An 18,937-nucleotide genomic window follows, 5' to 3' on the forward strand; every position below is an offset into this window, starting at 1 on the left:
AGAAAGAATAATATGCAAATAAAACAGGCTAAAACCAAAACTGTCGTACAGATAGTGCCAGTAAATACAGCAGTAGTAAGCTTGATCATTTGAAGAAGACTTATTCAGTCTGATACAGGCTGCCTCTTGCTTTGCTCCTCCGCTGACAGGAATACTTGCCAGGAGTGCCCACAACTCAGTGACTGCAATATTGGTTTTGAGTTTACAGAATCAGATTTTTAAGAGCACAGAGCCAAGTTTTTGAGTATCGGCATCTAATAACTGGGGACAGATTTTGAAAAGAGGTTGGTGCTGACTGTGCTGAGTTCTAGTGAAGATTTGTACAGTTCAATTTTGTGCCTAAGCAAGTTCATCTGTTGTAAATCAACTCCCTATAGCTAAGAATGACATTCTTAGAACACTGTGAGGGCAATAATCGCAAAACAAACAGAAGGACTTCGTTCATTTCAGACACCCTGCACAAAACAGGACAGCGTTTTCTGTCTGGCGTGTTCAGACCAAACTTGAAATTAAGGATATATTTATTGTTTTGCTACCTTCATTCTGTCTATGTTTTTGTGTAAAGCATGGGCTTTTGCGAAAAGAAGAGTGCAAAAAATGTGTGATTGGGATTGCATGGGAATGAAATATCTTAATTAAAAATTACATAAGCATTAATATTGTGAGTTTTATGATACAGCCAGTGTTTCTAGAGCTGTACTGCCTTCTGGCTAAACATTTTATCTTTGATTGCCCTTCTTTGTAATCAGTGGTGCAGTTCCTGCTGAATTTGATTTAGGCTGTTTGATTTAGCAGTGTTGAGCCCTATATAAAACATAGCTGCATCACCAACAAAAGTAATGTGTTATAATGGGAAAGCTTGTTTGATACATTTGGCCAACGTTTTTTACTGGCAGAGTCATAATATTGAACTGTGAGGTCCTTCTGGCTAGCTGTTTGACTTACTGTTGCAGGTTCCAGCACATTAGATGATTTTGCACCTCTAAACAGTTTCTTTACATTGAAAATCAATTAATGTTGTCTATTAAGACGGGATTTGGAACTTGTCTTTGGTCCCTTAAAAATGACTGTGTCTGTTTGATGTTGAGTGGTTAAACACATATTACATGGTCAGAAGGTAGCTTGCAATGCATAGCCTGCACGTGCTCTGCAGATCGCTGAAAGCAATTTTCCTAGACGTGTTATCGGGCGATTGCACTTCATTTCTTATGGCACGTATGTAGTTGTTGTGCTGGTAGATACATTAGGTGGGGAAGGGTAATATTTTAGAAATCGTTTCTCCTTTTTTCACAAAGACTAAAAATATACCAAACTGTGAAATGTCGATCACATCAGACTAGAGAAGTTCACACCGGTCACAAGCCTCATTCCTTTTGGGCAAAGAATTCTTGATGTGCTTCTGATGAGTTGCAGCTTCCTTTGTCACACTTTTAGGAGGGGGGATAATTTAGCTGTATTTTACATCTCTAGTCTGTTCCCTTGAATGTCTTTCCGCAAATGAATTTAATTTGCTGAGACTAATATAGTGAATCAGATTCAGCTTGCACCTCACTGATATTGTGAGCCTATTATGGCATTATTAGTCTCTAATTATAGGCATGCAGGTAAGCAGTGGCCTAGTAACAAAGGGTACACACCCAGAGCATCATCACAAGAGTTTGAAATGAGGCAAAACAAAAAATATATGTGTGTGTGTGAAAAATACACCACACTGATATCTATCAAAAGACCGTTTTCTACAAGTGGCTGCTCTGAAGGTGTTCCCAAAAAGTATTAAAAATTACTGTGCTGTCACCTGTTCTTCCAGCCCACAGACTGGAACTTGTCACAAATGCAGGTGTGTACAACCTGAATTGTTTGCAATAGTTCAGTACAGGTGTTATGCAGTAAGATCAAGCAGTTTGTTGATGATTGTGTTTATTTCATTTGTCAAAATAACATGTTACACTATTAAAACAAACATTTGGAAGTGTTTTTTTCTGCTTTGGTATTTCAGTTGTGAAAACCAAATGATCTGTTTTTGCTGTAGACATCACAAATATTTACTACCGTTGATACAGAACCAATGTAACTGTCTTCTGAGATTTAAGATACTAGACACTAATTTTGTGTGCCTTTCCAAAATATCCTTTTGTTGCATGAGTAGAAATTTGTAAGACTGATTATTGGGGGATCTCACTAGACTCGTTTTTAGAGAAACTCCTGCACACTTTCAGATTTCTTCACTGCAAAACTGTACTGAACGTGCCACAGTAAACTAACAGAAATAGAGGAAGCAGAGGGATAATAACTAATAACTATTAATAGGGGGTGGAGACCATATGAATTATATTTGTAGAATTTTTATTCTCTTTGAGTGTGTTTTATTCTTCAGGACTGGTGGCCTAAGAAGACAGAATAAACCTGAGAAGGAAGGAGATACTTCTTTTTGTACAGTAGAGTGAGATCAAAGAAAAGTGACAGAAATAGAGACAGAAACTGCACCTTCTCTTCTGAAATCACATCCTAAACTTGAGATATATGGAGTAAGTATTTTTGACAGAGGAAGGGATCCTGTACTATGTGAATAGGAAAACTAGCAACGTGCGGAATAGCAAGTCATAGCTGGTCTCCTCTTAGTGTTTTCTACAGTTTTTAGTACCAAATCTCTAAATATTCACACAAACCTTTTGAAGCTGTTTGTTATAGTGGTGCACCCTGACACAGAATAGTATTTTCAGCATGCAGGTCATACTCGGTTTTAGGATGGTGCAAGTCGGTGTTGCTACATGTAGATTTCAGAAGGATCAGTTCCTTGGTTTAGTTGCCTGTGCAGGGCTGCTTGAGGTGCTACTGTCAGTCCAAGGGATAAGCAGAGAAATCATGAAACAAGAGAATAAGTGCAAGATGATCCTTTCTGGTGGCTGCTCAGGTTCACATTGGCTGAGTTAAGCCTTCTGTGAACATATGAAAAATGGGCTTGTGCATAGTTCAGTTACTCCTTGCTGTTTGGAGTAGTTTATTAAATTATTAAATGTCATGTTGCATTTAAATCTGTCCAGTTTTCTGCTCTGGTTTGCTTTAAAACTGGGAAAAAAATCCCGTAAGTGTTCTAGGTGCTATGGAGACTGTGCTGATGTCAGAAATGTTTGCAGTGGGGGCCTGGTAAAGGGAAACAGATGTCTGCAGTTACTGCTGAATGTGGTTGGTTGCTGGTGCATAATATAGAGCAATGGGCTGCAGCACAGAACTGCTGAGCTAGTGGTGGGTGTGGTGAAGTACAGCTTGTAGAGAGACACAGGTTGTCACCTTAATCCACTGCTCTGGCACTGAAACTGCCATGTTGTTTCCTGCTGTGTCCATGCTGAGCTATGCCATAGGGCTGCATCAGCTTGAACTGCTGCCAGCTCAGGTGTCTGCTTTTTATTTGCAGACTTGGGCCAGATTAAACTGCCTGCTCAACTCTGTCTTTCCTGACATCCCACTACATGATAAAGTACCCTTCTGGTGCTTTGTTTGTCTTGACCTTTACAGATCCTTATTTTTTAGGTGGCTCCTAAACTTTTATGAAGTCTGGGGTAAAGAGATGGAGCTTGAGATGTCGCTCTTGATTTGGGGGAAGGGCATTTTTTTTCTTAAGCATTGTATTTTATGGGAAAGTTAACTGTTGTTGCTGGTAATATTTTGCCATGGTATTTTGGCTGAACTGGAGCAAAACTAGGCACAGACCTCTCTTGCCCTCCAATAAAAAAGCTTTCCAAGTGCCAGACTTCCAGTTCTCCCTGACTCAGAGAAATCTCCTCTGTGAATCTTGAATCCAATTTTGTGCAGTTAATACCAGTGCAGAACTCTGTCACTAAGGTCATTAGCTTGATTATTGATTTAGCTGCCCTGCATGGTTTCTCAACACATCTCAAATAAAGTTAAAGCAGAACCTGTTCAGATACTTCCAAAACAAGCTGTTTAGTTGTGTTCTCTTCTGCCACTTCTATTGTCTCTCAGAATTATTTTTTATTCTGAACTATAAATGAGCAGTCAAGTGTCTTAGGTGCTTAATTGTCAAGCTTTCTAACAAGCCTCTTTTGTTTTACTCTCCCCTGTGGTTAGATGTTGCCTGCAAACATCCCTCGAGGTCACCTTTCTTTTAAAATTTATCCTTTTGAAACTCATTTGTTGTGATATCTACAGAGTCTTTTCCGTGGTTGAATGGTGCTTATCATGATGTTCAAAATTAGCTTCCTGCATTTACTGTCCCATCATTCTGTGCTGCTGTCCAAAAAATAAAGTGAAACATTTGATCAGCTCCCTTCTAGAAGCAGAGGCCAGGCATCTGCAAGAGACCTCTAATATCAGCTCATTTTAATGGTGGATGAGATTTTAGAGTGGGTTTTATGTCTGTCTCATTACTGTATTGAATTCTACATGTTCTTATCCATATTCACTTACACAGAAAGTATTTGTGTGAGAGCTCTGTTCATTGTCCTCCCAAGATTCCTGTATATGGATTTTGTTTTCCCATCAGAATTCTGGATGTTTTATTGCTTTTAAAAAAAAAAAAAAGTATAAAAGAAAAGTGGGTAGCCTGCTTAGCCTCTGTCAAGTACGGATAGACTCAAGACTAAAGCATTGATGGTTTCAGTGTAGTACAAACACACCTGAATGTGCAGTATGGAAATCATGTGCTGCTTAGTAAATGAGGAAATGCAATTCTGATCAGAATGATTCTGAAGTGCTATTAAAAAGGAAAAGCTATTGGGAAAGGAAGGTGAGAGAAAAGAAGAAAAGGTCTGGTTATAAATTATTTTTGATAGGAAGGTAAGGGTAAGGTTCCTTCATAATGAAATGTGCATTAGCATTAAAAATATGCGTTTTTAATCAGGCTGATATGCCTACAACATGAATTTGTTTTTTTATTGTTCTTAATGGTATTTAGAGCACCAGTCACGTTTCTCTGTGGTGGTATGAATTATGTGGCAATGTTATTCTGTGCTTGAAAGCTACAATTATTCTGTAAACTTCAAAATCTGGAATTCAAAATTAGAAGAGTCTGAGAATTTCTGTGTTTGGTTGGCTCAGGAGGAAAGCTGGAGGGAAAGTGGTTTGCCTTTTATGTCTTCTGTCAGATATAACAATGCTAACTGAGGAACGTGTCAGCTCCCGAGAGTCTCTTTTCAGACAGGAGGGCAATAATGAATCTCAAAAGAAATTCACAATCAGAAAAAGCAGTATTTAGCATTTAAGTGTTTCTAATGGAGCTATGAGCATTAGTCTTGCGCTGTATTCCTTTGGAAAATACCGTGTGAATCCCTGTAGCTTTATTGATTCAAGACATGAAAGGAGATACTTATTTGGATTATTGAATAAAAAGCTTGTTGTGTTCCATCAGAACACTGGCAGAGTTAGCAATCCAATCTATTGTACAAATGGCCACATCATTCCGGTGTGTTGTCTGTATGTTCCAGTGATGTTGCCTGAGTAACTGAGCAAAATACAGCGGGGTTGTTTTCTGTGATCCTTGAAAATACTGACAACAAGAAACTTTACTTCTAGGGCATCACTGTACGTTATGCATTTTGCATACTGGATTTTCTTACCATTATGGTTTTTCATTGGAAATAAACTTGTAAATTGTCATTCAGGATTCTGTGGCACGTGAAGCAGCAGGAGGCTGAGGATCTCGAATGAAAACCACTACTTGCTTTCTGGAGGATATTTTCATTTGTTATTGGAAAGTGCTGTTGTGAGATCTGTATTTACTAAATATTGTACTTGGATATTCTTTTTTTGTCCTTCTTTTTTTTCTTTTTCCCTGAGATAGTTGGCCTCTATGGGAAACAATGTTTTCAGCTCCAGATAGAGCAGATTCTGGCCTGACTTACCTTGGTTAGCACTTACTTTGTTAGTGTTTGGTAGCAAACGGTACCTACTTACTAGCTAAAAAATAGACTTCTTTGGTGCTTTAAAACCAAAAATATTCTAAATTCTAGTTTTAATGCAGTTCTGAAACTGGAGAAAGCTGAAGGGATGAGCAAGTAGTCCTGAATTACTTGAATGTGTATCTGTTTTGCCATATGCAACCTCTTTATCAGAGATCTGGATTCCAAAATAGTTCCTCTTGACTGGGTTTCTTCCTTGGACTATTTTGATGACTTCTTTATGTGAAGTTCTAAATAAATGAGACCACAAAATCACATCTGTTCTAAATCTGCCTTTTGCTTTCAAAGCATTAATGACAAATAAGCAGCTAGTGAGAACTTGTGTATAATGCACAGCTTGTGAAAGAACTGTCAGTGTGGTGCTTTTCTGTTGGTTTGTTTTGGTTATTCAGGCTTTATCTCAAACATAACCAACGTTTCACACTGAAAGAATGTGCTGGTTTCAAAAATAACTCCTGCTACTCCGTTTGCACTTTCTCACGTTTTTTTCCCCTGTAAATCAGACTTCTGAGAAAGTCTCTTGTTTTTCAAACTAAGGCAAAATAAATTTTTAATCTCTTCAGCTGTTTTTTTTTCCCCCTCCTGTATCTGTCTGGAGTGATCTCTCTTAGTCTTAATACTTGGTGTTAAAAATGATGGCATTAAAGTAATTGGGAGGGGAGGAGGAGTTTGAAAGTCACATACTTTAGACTTTTGTATTTAATGGTTCTGGAAAGCACTGAACTGATTTAATGACCTGGATGTAAGATTTAGGAATTGAGAGGTCTAGGTTCCTTCCCTGATGTTATCACAAGTTTGCTTTATATGAAAGCTTGTTCTCTGCTGAATTTAGAAATGCTGGAGAATTATTTGTGGAAAATTGACCAGTGTACAGAGTATAATTAGAAAGCATATGCATTGTGTAGCTTTATTTTCATAGATGAGTTCTGGGAGACCCTGTGCTGTCCTATGTGATAACTTTGAATGCTCTTGACTTCTAGTACTTGCTGTAAAGATAAAACTGATCTTTAAAGCTTTAGTTCTTTTCTACAGTATAATTACAGTTAAAATTTTAAAACTGACATGGATTAATTAGTACAGTGACATTTTCTGCTGGTAGCTTCAAGAGGACAAGGACAAAGAAACAGATATTCTGTCAAAAGGTTCAGAACAGAGTAGTTCAGAGCAGATTTAAAGGCCAGGGAAAGCACAGAGGTTACACTTGGAGTACTGATGGTGTTACTCAACTTGACTAGCTTTATGCACCTTCAGTATAAACACATTGTCTACTCATGTTTGAGCAAATCATCTGCACAGCCTTTATAAGCAGTGGAAAGACATAAGCAGTTCAGTGTGCAGTTTGTTTCAGCTTCATAAATCTAAGTAAAAATACCTACTTTATAGAGATGAGCACAGGGCTTGTGTGCCAAGTATGCTTAAACATAGAACAGATTTTCTTTGCATAAGTTTTGTCCCAGAAGGAATCACTCGTTAGAGCTTGCATTAGCTAATGTGTAGCACTTCATTGTAACGTTGTGACTTCATTGCAATCAAAGAGTTCTGGTACTGGCAAAATATGGTTGTTTTATGCAGCAGATTATTATTTAATTTTAAAGGTGGAGCATTTTGTTACTGAATGGCTCTGTTTACCCCTTCTTTGATGTGTGTTGAGGTGTTATGTTGTTAATTCTAATGCTTGTACCAGAGGCGATAATTAATTAAAGCAAACTAAAACCAAACAAAATATCTAGAGAGAGAGGGCATAGCAGTTTTACTTAAAAGCTATACGACGTGATTTCTGATATAAATAATAAGAAAAATTGTGTTTTTCAGACAGTTGCTTCTGTTTTGCTGAGTTGAACCAGGATGGGAAGTGCAAAATACTGAATAAATCAATGGGTTTTGAGTCCTTGAAGTCTTGTACCTGTCATGCAACAAGTCCGGAACATTTGTGGCATGGTTATAAATAACCAGCATGTGATCTGTTTATGTTGTCTACATTAAAAGCCTGATTTTGGATTTCTATAGCCTGAATCCAGAAGCACTACATGGGATGCAGATAGCTCTCAGCAAAGCATGTTTGCTTTTGCAAAGAAGAAATGGCCACATGAACTGTCCATTTATTAGAATCTGTTCTCCACGAGTGGTTTTTAAACTTGTTACAGGAATAGTGATAGAACTGTAGAATAATGTCCAGTGATGGTGAAAGATCTACCTCTGCTTTAAGCTAGCATAATGTTAAGAAATTCATCCAAAGCTAATATGTATAGCTGTATGTTTTATCTGATAATTACTGACAAGGTAAAATAATTTAACCTTTAACTCAGTTTGCATGAGCCCCAAAAATAATAAATGCTTTGATCTTCAAACGCTTCCTGTTTTTTTAACTAATATTAATGTGGTGTTACTAAAATGTCCTAGCTGCAGGACAGATAAAACTTGTTTTGTGTTGGATAAAATGGATGGAAAGGGTTCTGTAATGTATCTTGCATGTGTGCATTCAAGTTACAGAGAAGTCATTACATCTGCAGTGCAATGCCATGCCATTGGTACTAATGTGGTGCTGATGGTCATTACAGCACTATCTATTTGTACAGAAGTATTCAGTAATACCTAACTGTGCTCAAATAAAATGTCAGGTAGTTCTATATCTGACGTGTCTCAGAAGCTACTTTAACAAGCTAGTTTAAAAAGGTGTAATCTAGCAAAGACTGTTGGAGTTTCACATGTCACGTGCTGACTTGGTGAAACTACAGTGTGCTGTGAGAATACACCTTTATATATGGTCATCCATCACTACAAGTCTGATCTCCATAATAAGAAGTAGAGAGATTAATGTTTTATTAAAGCAAGGTAACTTTTACAATTACAGACATAATGAGAGAGGGAGCAGGTTGATTGAAAAGCTTCCATCTTTCTGTAATTAATATAGAACTGAAATGACCCAAAATTGAAGAACACGATCATCCTGGAAAAATTAGCTGTCTCAAGTTTCATTCTTCCCCCTGTCATGGCTTGTTAATGAGGAAAATCCCCATTGCTATTTTCTACAAAATGATACTCATCCAGAACAGAGAGTGCTCATTATCTCTTTAACCCACAAACAACAATACAGAAAAATCTTATCTGTGCAGTGAACTGTGATGTATGTAGCGTACACTTTGGCTTGTAATGATGCAGCAGCTCTTTTAAAGCCGTTTGTTGTTTTGTTGTTTGTATTCTGCTCCTGGGAAGTGACTTGCAAGTTGTGAAGAGCAGCACCACATCTGCTTGATTTTTGGTTCTATTCTATTCGTGCCCTTTCCAAACTCCATTTCAGAAGAATGTATACAAACATAGTTTGATACAGGAGGTGACTACTCTGTTACTATTTACCTTCTTAATTTTCAATTAAGAAGGGTAGGAATGATGTACCGTCATCTGTTTATTCTCTCAAACTGATGACAGTAAGAACAATCTCAGTCTGAATTTTAGAGAAGAATTGGTAAGAAATTCTGCTCATGGTCACTGGAATTGCTCTGTCGCCTGCTTGTAATCCAGCTTCAGTTCCTTATGATACCAAAAGCAGAGCCACTGATTTATCCTTTACAGTGTGGTAATGATTTCTTAAAGCTATAAGATAGAATTATATATTTGATTAGGCTTGAGATGCAATAGGAGAACTAACAGCCTGCTACCTATTCTACAGCTGTTTCTGAAATGTTAGAAGATCAATAGGTGTGTAAGGGCAGGAAGTGGGGTGATGGAAAAAAACAAGAACAACTTGTATTGCAAAGGGGTTATAGGAAGGAAGGAGAAGATGATTAGCTGCCTGCCATCACCACTTACCAGGAGCACAGCAGTAATGCAGACAATCTATATAAACCTATTACAGTGAGCAACTAACAATGGGAGGAAAGCCATGCTCTTGGAAGCTGAAAATAAGGAGAAATTCACCTCTTTATGCCTTCATTGTGTATGGAACTTGTGGATGTGGACACATGTCCATCAGACTGAAGGCAGATCTTAAGTTTTTGCCAGACTTTGCTCTAAAGGGTTGCAACAGAGGAAGAAACTGAAAATAAAATAAATCCTTAAAGTGCTTTATTTCCTAAAAATATTCAGTGTTTAAGTCACTGTGACGGTAAAGAAGAAAAAAAGGTGTTTTCTCATGAGGCAAGACCAGAAATAGTTAAATATTGTCATGAAAGACTTCTAATATTCATAGCCAATATTTACCGGTCGAAAAAGAATACAATAATTAATTTCTGACAGCAAAACAAACTTTTCTGGGCGTCTTTTTTCACACGCTTTGCTTCTGCATTGCTTTGCAGCCCTGCTAGAACATGACTTTCTGTAGACCTTTTCATGCCAAAAAAAACAACAGGCTACATCTATTGAGTAACTTGATGGATAGATCACTAATTCTTTTCATATCAAACCTTTAGGTTGCAGTTCCAGTAATGCTTCTAATATCTACTGTGTGCGATTTGATCAGGAAAGATGTTGATTTCTTTTCATGAACTTTAGTTGCTGTGCAGTATAGAGGAATATGATTTAGGGAACAGTCATAACCTTAACTGCAATTGATAGGCATGCTGTCCATAAAACATTTTTGAGCTGTCTGCAAGCCTGTTGCCTTCCCCCATTCTACTGCCTGACAGGAAAAACATCCCAGCGAGCCTCGTATCTGTTTCTCATTGGCAGAATGAGTGAAACAGAAAGCTGATGGGGTGCAGATCAGTTGTAATTTCAGAAATGCTGTTAATGCATCAGTGTAAGAGACAAGTACAAACTGATATCCTGCAACAACTCCCACGGCTAATTCCTTTGAATAAAGCTGATGATATATTATATTTCAAGTTTGTATCAGAAATTCTAACAAATATAGTTAGTTTTTGTGAACTATTACACTTGAGGGAAAAAAAAAAATACCTGAATGTTGTCAAAGTTATGTGTTTTAGTTCAGAGATTTATTTACTTGGTTACCTGTCTGCTGTCAGTGCTGACAGATTGGAAAGCTGTGTTAAATCTGAAGATGCACTTGCAGGATCATTTTCTGTGTGATAATAGGTAAAATACTTAAGTGCTTAGTTTGAACCATCTGTTAAGCAGGCTTAATATTAAGTTATAGAACTGATTGTACGCTCAAATCAGCGGATGATCATTTGAATGGAGTTAACAGCATGTTCAGGCCAGAGAATAAGAGCTGAAGGACAGAGAAATTGGAGACTTTGGAGTTTCTCTCTTTTTTTTTCTAAAACAAAATATAGTTTAAAATTAAACTTGCTGAGGTTACTTTGTGTCTCGCTTGAGTTAAAATATAAAGCAATTTCCACTTTAAATTCTGCTTAAGTTGAAACTTTAATGGAATCTGAAATAACTGGAGATGTTTACGGATAGAGTTCATGAAAAGTGGAATTTTGGACTTGCTAGTTTATTTACTAACAAAATGTAATTATTGCCTTTACTTTTTAAAACATACTGAACTATTACTTACAATACCTCAGTAACATCTCAGCAATCCTAGATATTCTTAAGCAGAGAAATGTAAATATGATCCTTGAGTCAGAAAGAGCTTACAGGGTTAAAGCCACGCATGGCCACTTTTCGTCCAGTTTTCTTTTTCACCACAGTAATTAGGCTCTGTGCCAGTCACCACAATAGCAACGAATCAATCTTGAATAGAATATTTTTACAAGCACTGCTGGACACATACTGAGATCTGCGTTCTTTTCTCTACGGCCGTATCTTCTATGGGGAAAAAACTTTTGAGCATGACTTAACCTTTTTGTTAAAGATATCTACATGCTGTTCAAGCTTGGGGCCACTTCAGATAAAAGGTGATTCTTCACACTGCCATAATGCTCGGTGTGTTCTGGTTTTTTTGTGTGCTTCTGTTTGTATGTATGTGTGTGTTTTGGTTACTTGCTTGGTTTTTATCTTAAGCATACCTTGAGTATTGGATGCAGAGCAGTGTTGAGTAATGTGATGTGTAGGTGATGTTTTGGAAGTAACATCATATCAACGTGTGTCAGTTCATCCTGCAGCTTTTAGTACAGTTAGCTGGGAATTAGAAAACTGGAAAAAAGAAGTTTTCAGTCACTTATATTCCCAACAGAATTATTCTGTTACTTAGGCACAACCTCTGCAGCTCCTCCTGATTTCAAGCATGGTCCTATGTAAGGAGGAAAAATATGCTTTACTGCAGTAACTTCTTGAGTTTGTATTCAGGTTTTACAGTGGTTTTGGTGTGTCTGTAGGAATGACTGTGTTCAGTAGCGTGTTTTCTTTGGTTGGAATTAAGAGCCATTTGCAGCTGTATGAGAAAGGGTTGTGTTCTATCTGAACTGAAAGGCGGTAGCACCATTTCATTCCTGTTTCTGTGGTACGTGAGACCTCCAAAGCTTTCAGTTTGATTTTTGTTTTTATTTAAGTCTGGTCTATCCGTTGTTCTTGTTTGGTGGTTTCTGTTTTTCATTCTACTGCTGCTTCCAACTATTCCAATATGAATAATCAAGTCTGGAATTGATTTTGATTTTTTAAAGTTATCACTGACTCAGCGTTAGCAATTCACTCAGGAATCGGAGGTTTATGTATTTCCCTTTATGTGCTACTTAAGGTCTAATTTAAAGCTTTCATATATAACATTTGGTTTATTTGGAACTGAAGTGGCAGGGAACAGATAAACAGAGTTTAGCGAGATTGATGTTTGTGGATTTCAAATGCGTGACCCTGAATAGATTTTCATACTCCTTTTTGGGCTTTCTTAAACTCTGGTAACGTATATAGCAAGAAGGCACCTTCTGTCCTGCAAAATTTGAATTCAAAAGGCAGATCTCTTTTCAGTGCTGTAATATTATTGTTTTTTTGAAACTGTAGCTCAGCAAGTCACTCGTCAAGTTTATTGTACCTGTTACATTAGATTCAGGTCCCAGCCTGGAATATTTCAGCCTTTTGAGGAGAATAAAATGCTGAAATCAAATATTATTGTGTTAGGTTTTAATATTTAACAGGTTTGTTTTGGACTAAGAAAATTCGGTAGCTACCTTGAGATACTAATTGCATCCATAGAAACTGTGAGAGAGCTACAGCGTTCCTTCTTCACCTCCTGTAAAGTGCAGAAATTGCCTTTATTTGGTTTTGGATGAGATGGGTGGCTTTGATCTTTTTACATAAGCTACAAAGTGTGCACCTTTCAGGCACAGCACACTCATAACTGCATGTGATATACCAGGTTTCTGTACAGCCTCTCTTGGAATTCACTTCTATAATTGGTGCCTGAACAATGCAAGGATTGTATATCTATATTTTATGCAATAACACAACATTAGGAGTAATAATAGTATGTTAAGCAACATGATCTGTGAACTGAAGGTAACTAATTTGAGGAATATAGGGATCTGTTTCCCAAGTCTCTTAATTTATATTCACTTGGTATCTTGGCTAATCTGCTTACATTTACTGTGGGAGTGGTGTGACCTCGTAAAGGAGTCACAAAATTACAATAACAAATGTAAGGGGAGAGAAAGGAGTACCTCTGTTTCAGGGATGGCATTGCTTCTGTCCAGTGCTTTCAAGCCTGCCTTGGCCCTTATGTATGTTGCATCAATAAAGGCTTGTGGGAAAGATGGACTCTAATTCAAGGTTGTGTTCTGAGTGTTCCTTTCTAGTTATATGCTGATTTCAACTGGCAGACTTAGAACTGGGAGAATGGAGGCTTTTTTGTTTGTTTGTTTTTCTTTTTGTTGTTTTTTTACAATTACCATATTCTGTAGTTTTGGATTCTCATCATACTTTTCTCTGCATGAATTTTTTATATTCAAATTCAATGACCTGGGAAACGTAGGGTATTTTATATGGTAAAGTAAGAGGCTTTGGTATTGTTGTTTGTAAGAGGAGGAAAAAAGATATACCAGTCTCAAATGAACTGCATATAGAAAACTATGCTTCAAGTTGCCAGTAAAGAAGATATTTAAGGCTTGTCTATGGAAAATACAGTACATCTTCCCCTACTTAGTCTCATGTGTATAATATACAGCCTTACTTGATGTTCTGTCTTGGGGTGGAACAATTTCTCTTAGAGTACACAAAGCTTAATATTATTGTCTGGCATGCATCCTGCTGAAGGACCTGGCCAGTGTCAGTCTGGTTTCTTAGGCTGAAAGTTCTGCTTCTTGCTTTGTTTGCATAAGGACATACTATATACCTATAGGCAATTTTTGGACATGCTGTATACTTGCAGGCATTATTCTTTCTTGTGGTGTTTCTTCACTCGTTCTAAATTAATTTTGCTGATTATAGAAAAGTAAAATATAGCCCATGAGTTGTTTTGGTGCAAGAAAATTTCAGATGTGCTCATTATGCTGAAATTTTAATTACAAAGGTTTTCCTTTATTTAAAAAAAGTAACGTTTGAACACTTATTACATCTTTATTTTTCCCTCCTATCTTTACAAATACATACTGATTAATATTAACAGATATGTTTTTTGCAGAAAGAATAGGGGTTTGTGATCAACTCTCATGGCCCTTTTAGGGTGCGTGTGGACAAGATACACACTGCTACTAGCAAACAAGTTATAGTGGGTTTTCAGTGCCTAACTTGTATTTGTCTAGTTAGCAATTGGCTGTGAGTCAGGATAGTAGTAAGCTTAAGAAGAAAGTGCCTAATTTTCTAAACTAGTTTCTCCTCAGAAGTAGGCCAAGAATTAACTGCTGAAGAGACCTAACAACAGCGGAAGCAGCTATTGTTCATGCATCCATTAACACTGATGGAAGTCATTTGCTGCTCCCTTCAATGAGAAAAAGATTGTGGCTAATAACGTGGTCATAAGTTATTAATTTGAAGTGATGGGATGCATGTAGATGTCTAAAAAGTAGTCAGAAATTGAAATTAAAGAGTGTTCTCAGGCCCTGGTAGGCAGCTGATGCTCTCTAGCTTTGGTGTTTCTGTTCTCACACTGGTTTAGAAGTGCTGCAGGGGAAGTTCAGAGGCCAGTTTTGCAGGTGGTTGGCTGAAGTAGTCATTGCACTGAAATAATTCTTTATCTGTAGTCTCAGAGTTAATGGATTCTGTTTTTGCTATGTTAGGTAGAAGTTTGTTGTTTGCACTTAGCACAAACAGGAAGGAACTGTTCAGAGGCAGTATGGTTATTATGTAACTGCTTCTAGAACCTTTTTTCTCTATGCAAAATGCATTTATTTCTCAAAATAGTCAACTGAAAAAATTAAATACAAAGGCGCTTTGTTATTCTAATTATGTAATATGCTGCTGGATTATTTCAGTCAGACACATATGAACTAATTTAAATAGAAAGTTAATAAATGCTTTCCTTTAAATCTACTGATATGTATTGACTGATAGCTATGTGTGAATTTTTACATTTTAAGAAGAAAAAATTCTTTTATGCTTTCATTTATTAAAAAGATGTTTAATAGTCTTCATTTGTTCGGCGCAAAATTGGCTGTCTATTTTTATCAGAGATTTGCTGTCTTATTTTTGAAAAGCCCATTGTTTGCCTTTGAAAGGTTCTTAATAGAGCTTTAACAGGGGACTAAATTTGAACAGCAAGAAATATGTGAACATAAACTTCTCTTTTTCTCTCTTTGGATTGCTTAAATTTTATGAACTACAGCAAGGAGCTTACAGACCTGTCTCTCTATTCTGCAACTTTGTTCATTACTGGCAAAATCATGTATGTGTGCAGATTATCTATCAGCATCGTTATGGCTTATTTCTTATATTTCTGCATCTATTTAAGGAAATCTCATGTATTTTGACCTGTAGGGAGAGAAAGGTGATGTACTTGGATATTTTACATGTGGTCTGTTTGAAAATGTTTCAAATCCTAAATTTTAATGATTCTCTTGTTAACTTTTGATTAAAATGACATTTTTAAGTGAATTACTTAAAGATAGAGCTGGAACAGTGTGTAAAGGAGAAGCTGAGGGAAATATGGTTGCATATTGGAATATGTCAGGGCAGTTTGGAAGCCTTTGTTTCTGAAACTGTTGTAAAAGATGCTGATTCCAAGTGAAGCTGCGTAGCTTTCTTCTGCAAATTCTCCCTGTGCACTTGTTACAAGCACTCTAACTTTCATTTAAAAAACAAAAAACAGCTGAAATTGCTTTCCTGGGTTACAACTTAACTCCCAGATAATTCTGAGCAGTATTTATCTAATTTCTTATTTATGCAGAAACAAGGAGGACTGTAAAAAAAGCTTGAAACACAACCATCAACCTACATCTTGTTTAAGTTTGGAGATCTGCTCCTTTTCATAGTGTTTCTGTGTAACAGACCATGAAGAACTGGCCTAAGAACCATGGTGGGTTGCCTGGGTGTTTTTAGAAGAAGAAATGGTAGTTTTCTGTTGCTAGTAGTCTTTCTAATGGCCAAGCACTTACCTTGATGGCCCATACTTAAAGTATGAGGAATAAATACCCAAGGTCTAAGCATGCTTCTTAGCTTGTGGAGCAGAAGTGTTATATTATTTCATGGTGAGTTGCTGTGAAACAAATCAGTTCAGCCCTGCTGAGGCCTTTTTGAATGAACTAAGGTCATGTGGATCCAGCTTAGCTTTGTCTGCTCTTCTGGCACTGGGATTTGCTTCTACTGTGCCAGGCCAGAGAGTGGCTAAATGGGCTAAATACACTTGTGTGTATCCTTGTTTTCATTAATGAAAGACTGACTTGAGGCTGGATAAAGCCCTGAGTAACCTGGTCTGACCTCACATCTGACCCTGTGTTATATAAGAGATTGACTGCAGGGTTTGTGAAGCCCCTTCCAACTCGAATTTCCCTTGATCCTGTGAGCACAGAGAGGGAAAATAAGGACTTTGACATATTAATTTGTGTTGAAACCTTTCTGGGGGGTCACATTTTTTCTTAACCTTCAGTTAAGAAAAAAAGAAAAGCTCATTCTTAATGAGCTAAGCATTTTTTAACTGACTAATTCTTCTGTGTGATATGGGTTACAATATCTTCTAAACAGAGTTGGTGCTGAACAATCCTCTTGTTCAACCTAAATAAATGATTCTGAATAAACAAATCCCGAGAACTGCAAGTATTAATGGGGCTCATGAGAATGCACCAGTCACTATTTCATGGAGGTGGCTTGACACATGGGCAGTACAACTGGAGTTCTACCCATAAATCCGATGATGTAAATACTGCTTAGTACTTACTGGCGTGGTGGGCAGCTGTAATAACACCAAGGAATAAGCAGACTGCATAGTTCAAGCATCAGTGAAAAAATGAAACTTCTTATTGCTTACTAAGGCAAGTTGAATATGTCGGATTCTTGCATGCAGTACAGACTGTATAATAAAAGTTGTAACAATGCAGTCAATATCCATGTAGTATAAAATGTGATTTCCTGGCTTATTTTATTATGTGAAGTACAAATCTAAACTAGGTCTGTTGGTCCAAATATCTGACTGTCTGCATGCTGATAGTGACCAGGTACTTCTTCACAGCTGTGTCATCTCAGCCTTCGGATGGTTGAGAGGTGGCAGACAGAAGTTAACACTTCCTATTTCTTACTTAAGCCAGTTCATGTTTTTTTCTCTAAGACTTTGAAAGCTCTGTGAAATGAGAGATTTCAGTATGCAAACTCCGAATCATCATCAGTTCCTACTGAAGAGTATTGCAGGCAGAAGATAGAAGCATTCACCAGGGAAGTCTATGTCAAAGTATGGATTAATTGAAAGCATCTTTCCAAATAGGATTCTTTTCTGTTAATCTCCTGCCTTAAGAAGAATCCAAATTAATATCACTGAGCACTTTCATATTTTCAAAATGAAATATTTTTTATTTTATTAAGAATTAATTTCAAAAGTTACTTCTACAGGAAAAGAAAACCCATAAGGACAAGATACAGTTATTTCAAATTCAGTAAATGGTTTTTAACCAAAACTGAAGTTGGAGGCCTAATCAGCTGAAGATTTTCCATTTTGGAGGAAAATACTTCACTATTTTAGAGCATATTACTGGCTTGGGAAAACAGTTTCCCACAGAGCTTTTCCCAGGAGTACACAGAAAACAAAATGTTTCATGGTTTAAACTTCTTGTCAAACCAAATATATTTTCATATGACTGTGTTCATGGCAGAGATGTGATCAGCATCAACTCTAATACACAGCAGTGCCAAATACTTGGTTTTGAGCATTCTGTTAGTAGTTACATCTTTATAAACTAGTATCTTTGACCACATCTTGTCCAAGAATACAGGAAGGCGGTGCCTGCTCCCCAAAAAGTCACTCTTGCCTTTCCAGATTTCCAAGAACACGTGGCAAAGCAGAGAGGGCCGTGAGCCAGGGGCACAGACAAAACTAGATTGTAGACATCAGCCTAGGGATGTAAGTAAGCAGCTGTGTGTCAGTAATTGCAAGGCATAAGTTGAGGAGGGAGGGAAGGGATCTCCTCTCCCAGAGCCTTTACGTTGCATTGCATGTTTTAGCTATCCTGTCCCTTATGTGAGAATTCTCTCATCTTTGTTGTCTCTTCAGAAATTTATAATTGCTTTGTTACATTTAATTTCCCTTACTGTTAATATTTTCCTGTACTTGGTGCTTTTTTTCCCCCTCCTTTGTTCCCTAGAATTTTTTCCTTAGAAAATAGAATCCTTAGAGTTGGAAGAGACCTCTGAAATCCATATAGACCAACTCCCCAGCAATAAACAGGGGCACCACAGCTCGACCAGTTTGCCCAGGGTCTTTATCTGTACTGTCTGTAGTTTCCATTATTTCTAGATGCTGCTGGGCTGCTATAATTCCTGATGACTATTCTGAGGCCATTTACGGATGTGCAAGAGATGAAATTTGTCTGAAAAACTTTACAGTTGGAATAGGTGCTTTCCAAGGGAAAGGAATCAGAATGACCCAAACAGCAAATCTGGCCAAAACCTGATCTCACATCAGTGTTGTGGCCTGACAGGTCAAAAAAAGAGAACACTGGACTAGAGGTTCCCCATGTCATGAATAGGGTGCTTTGGGTGTGGGGGGTACCTAGAGGAAGTTTCTCCAGAGGGAAGAGGTTTCCAGTCTCTGGAAAAGTCAGGTTCAT

At 37.4% G+C, this 18,937-nt stretch overlaps 1 protein-coding gene across 3 annotated transcripts in view; it reads left to right on the plus strand.

Moving 5' to 3' along the window:
• The window catches only part of SMPD3 (sphingomyelin phosphodiesterase 3), a 106,947-nt gene that overhangs the window by 15,145 nt on the left and 72,865 nt on the right, over positions 1-18,937 (plus strand). The window contains exon 1 of one of the 3 annotated variants that reach the window (XM_072346266.1): positions 11,643-11,716. The exons of the other annotated variants lie outside the window; for them this stretch is intronic. The gene's annotated coding sequence lies outside the window, so the exon portion shown is untranslated. Of the gene's footprint in view, positions 1-11,642; positions 11,717-18,937 lie in introns of those variants that run through there. 3 annotated transcript variants of the gene reach the window in all.

Source organism: Excalfactoria chinensis, chromosome 11 (assembly GCF_039878825.1).
Source record: "Excalfactoria chinensis isolate bCotChi1 chromosome 11, bCotChi1.hap2, whole genome shotgun sequence".
Classification (NCBI taxonomy): Eukaryota; Metazoa; Chordata; class Aves; order Galliformes; family Phasianidae; genus Excalfactoria; species Excalfactoria chinensis.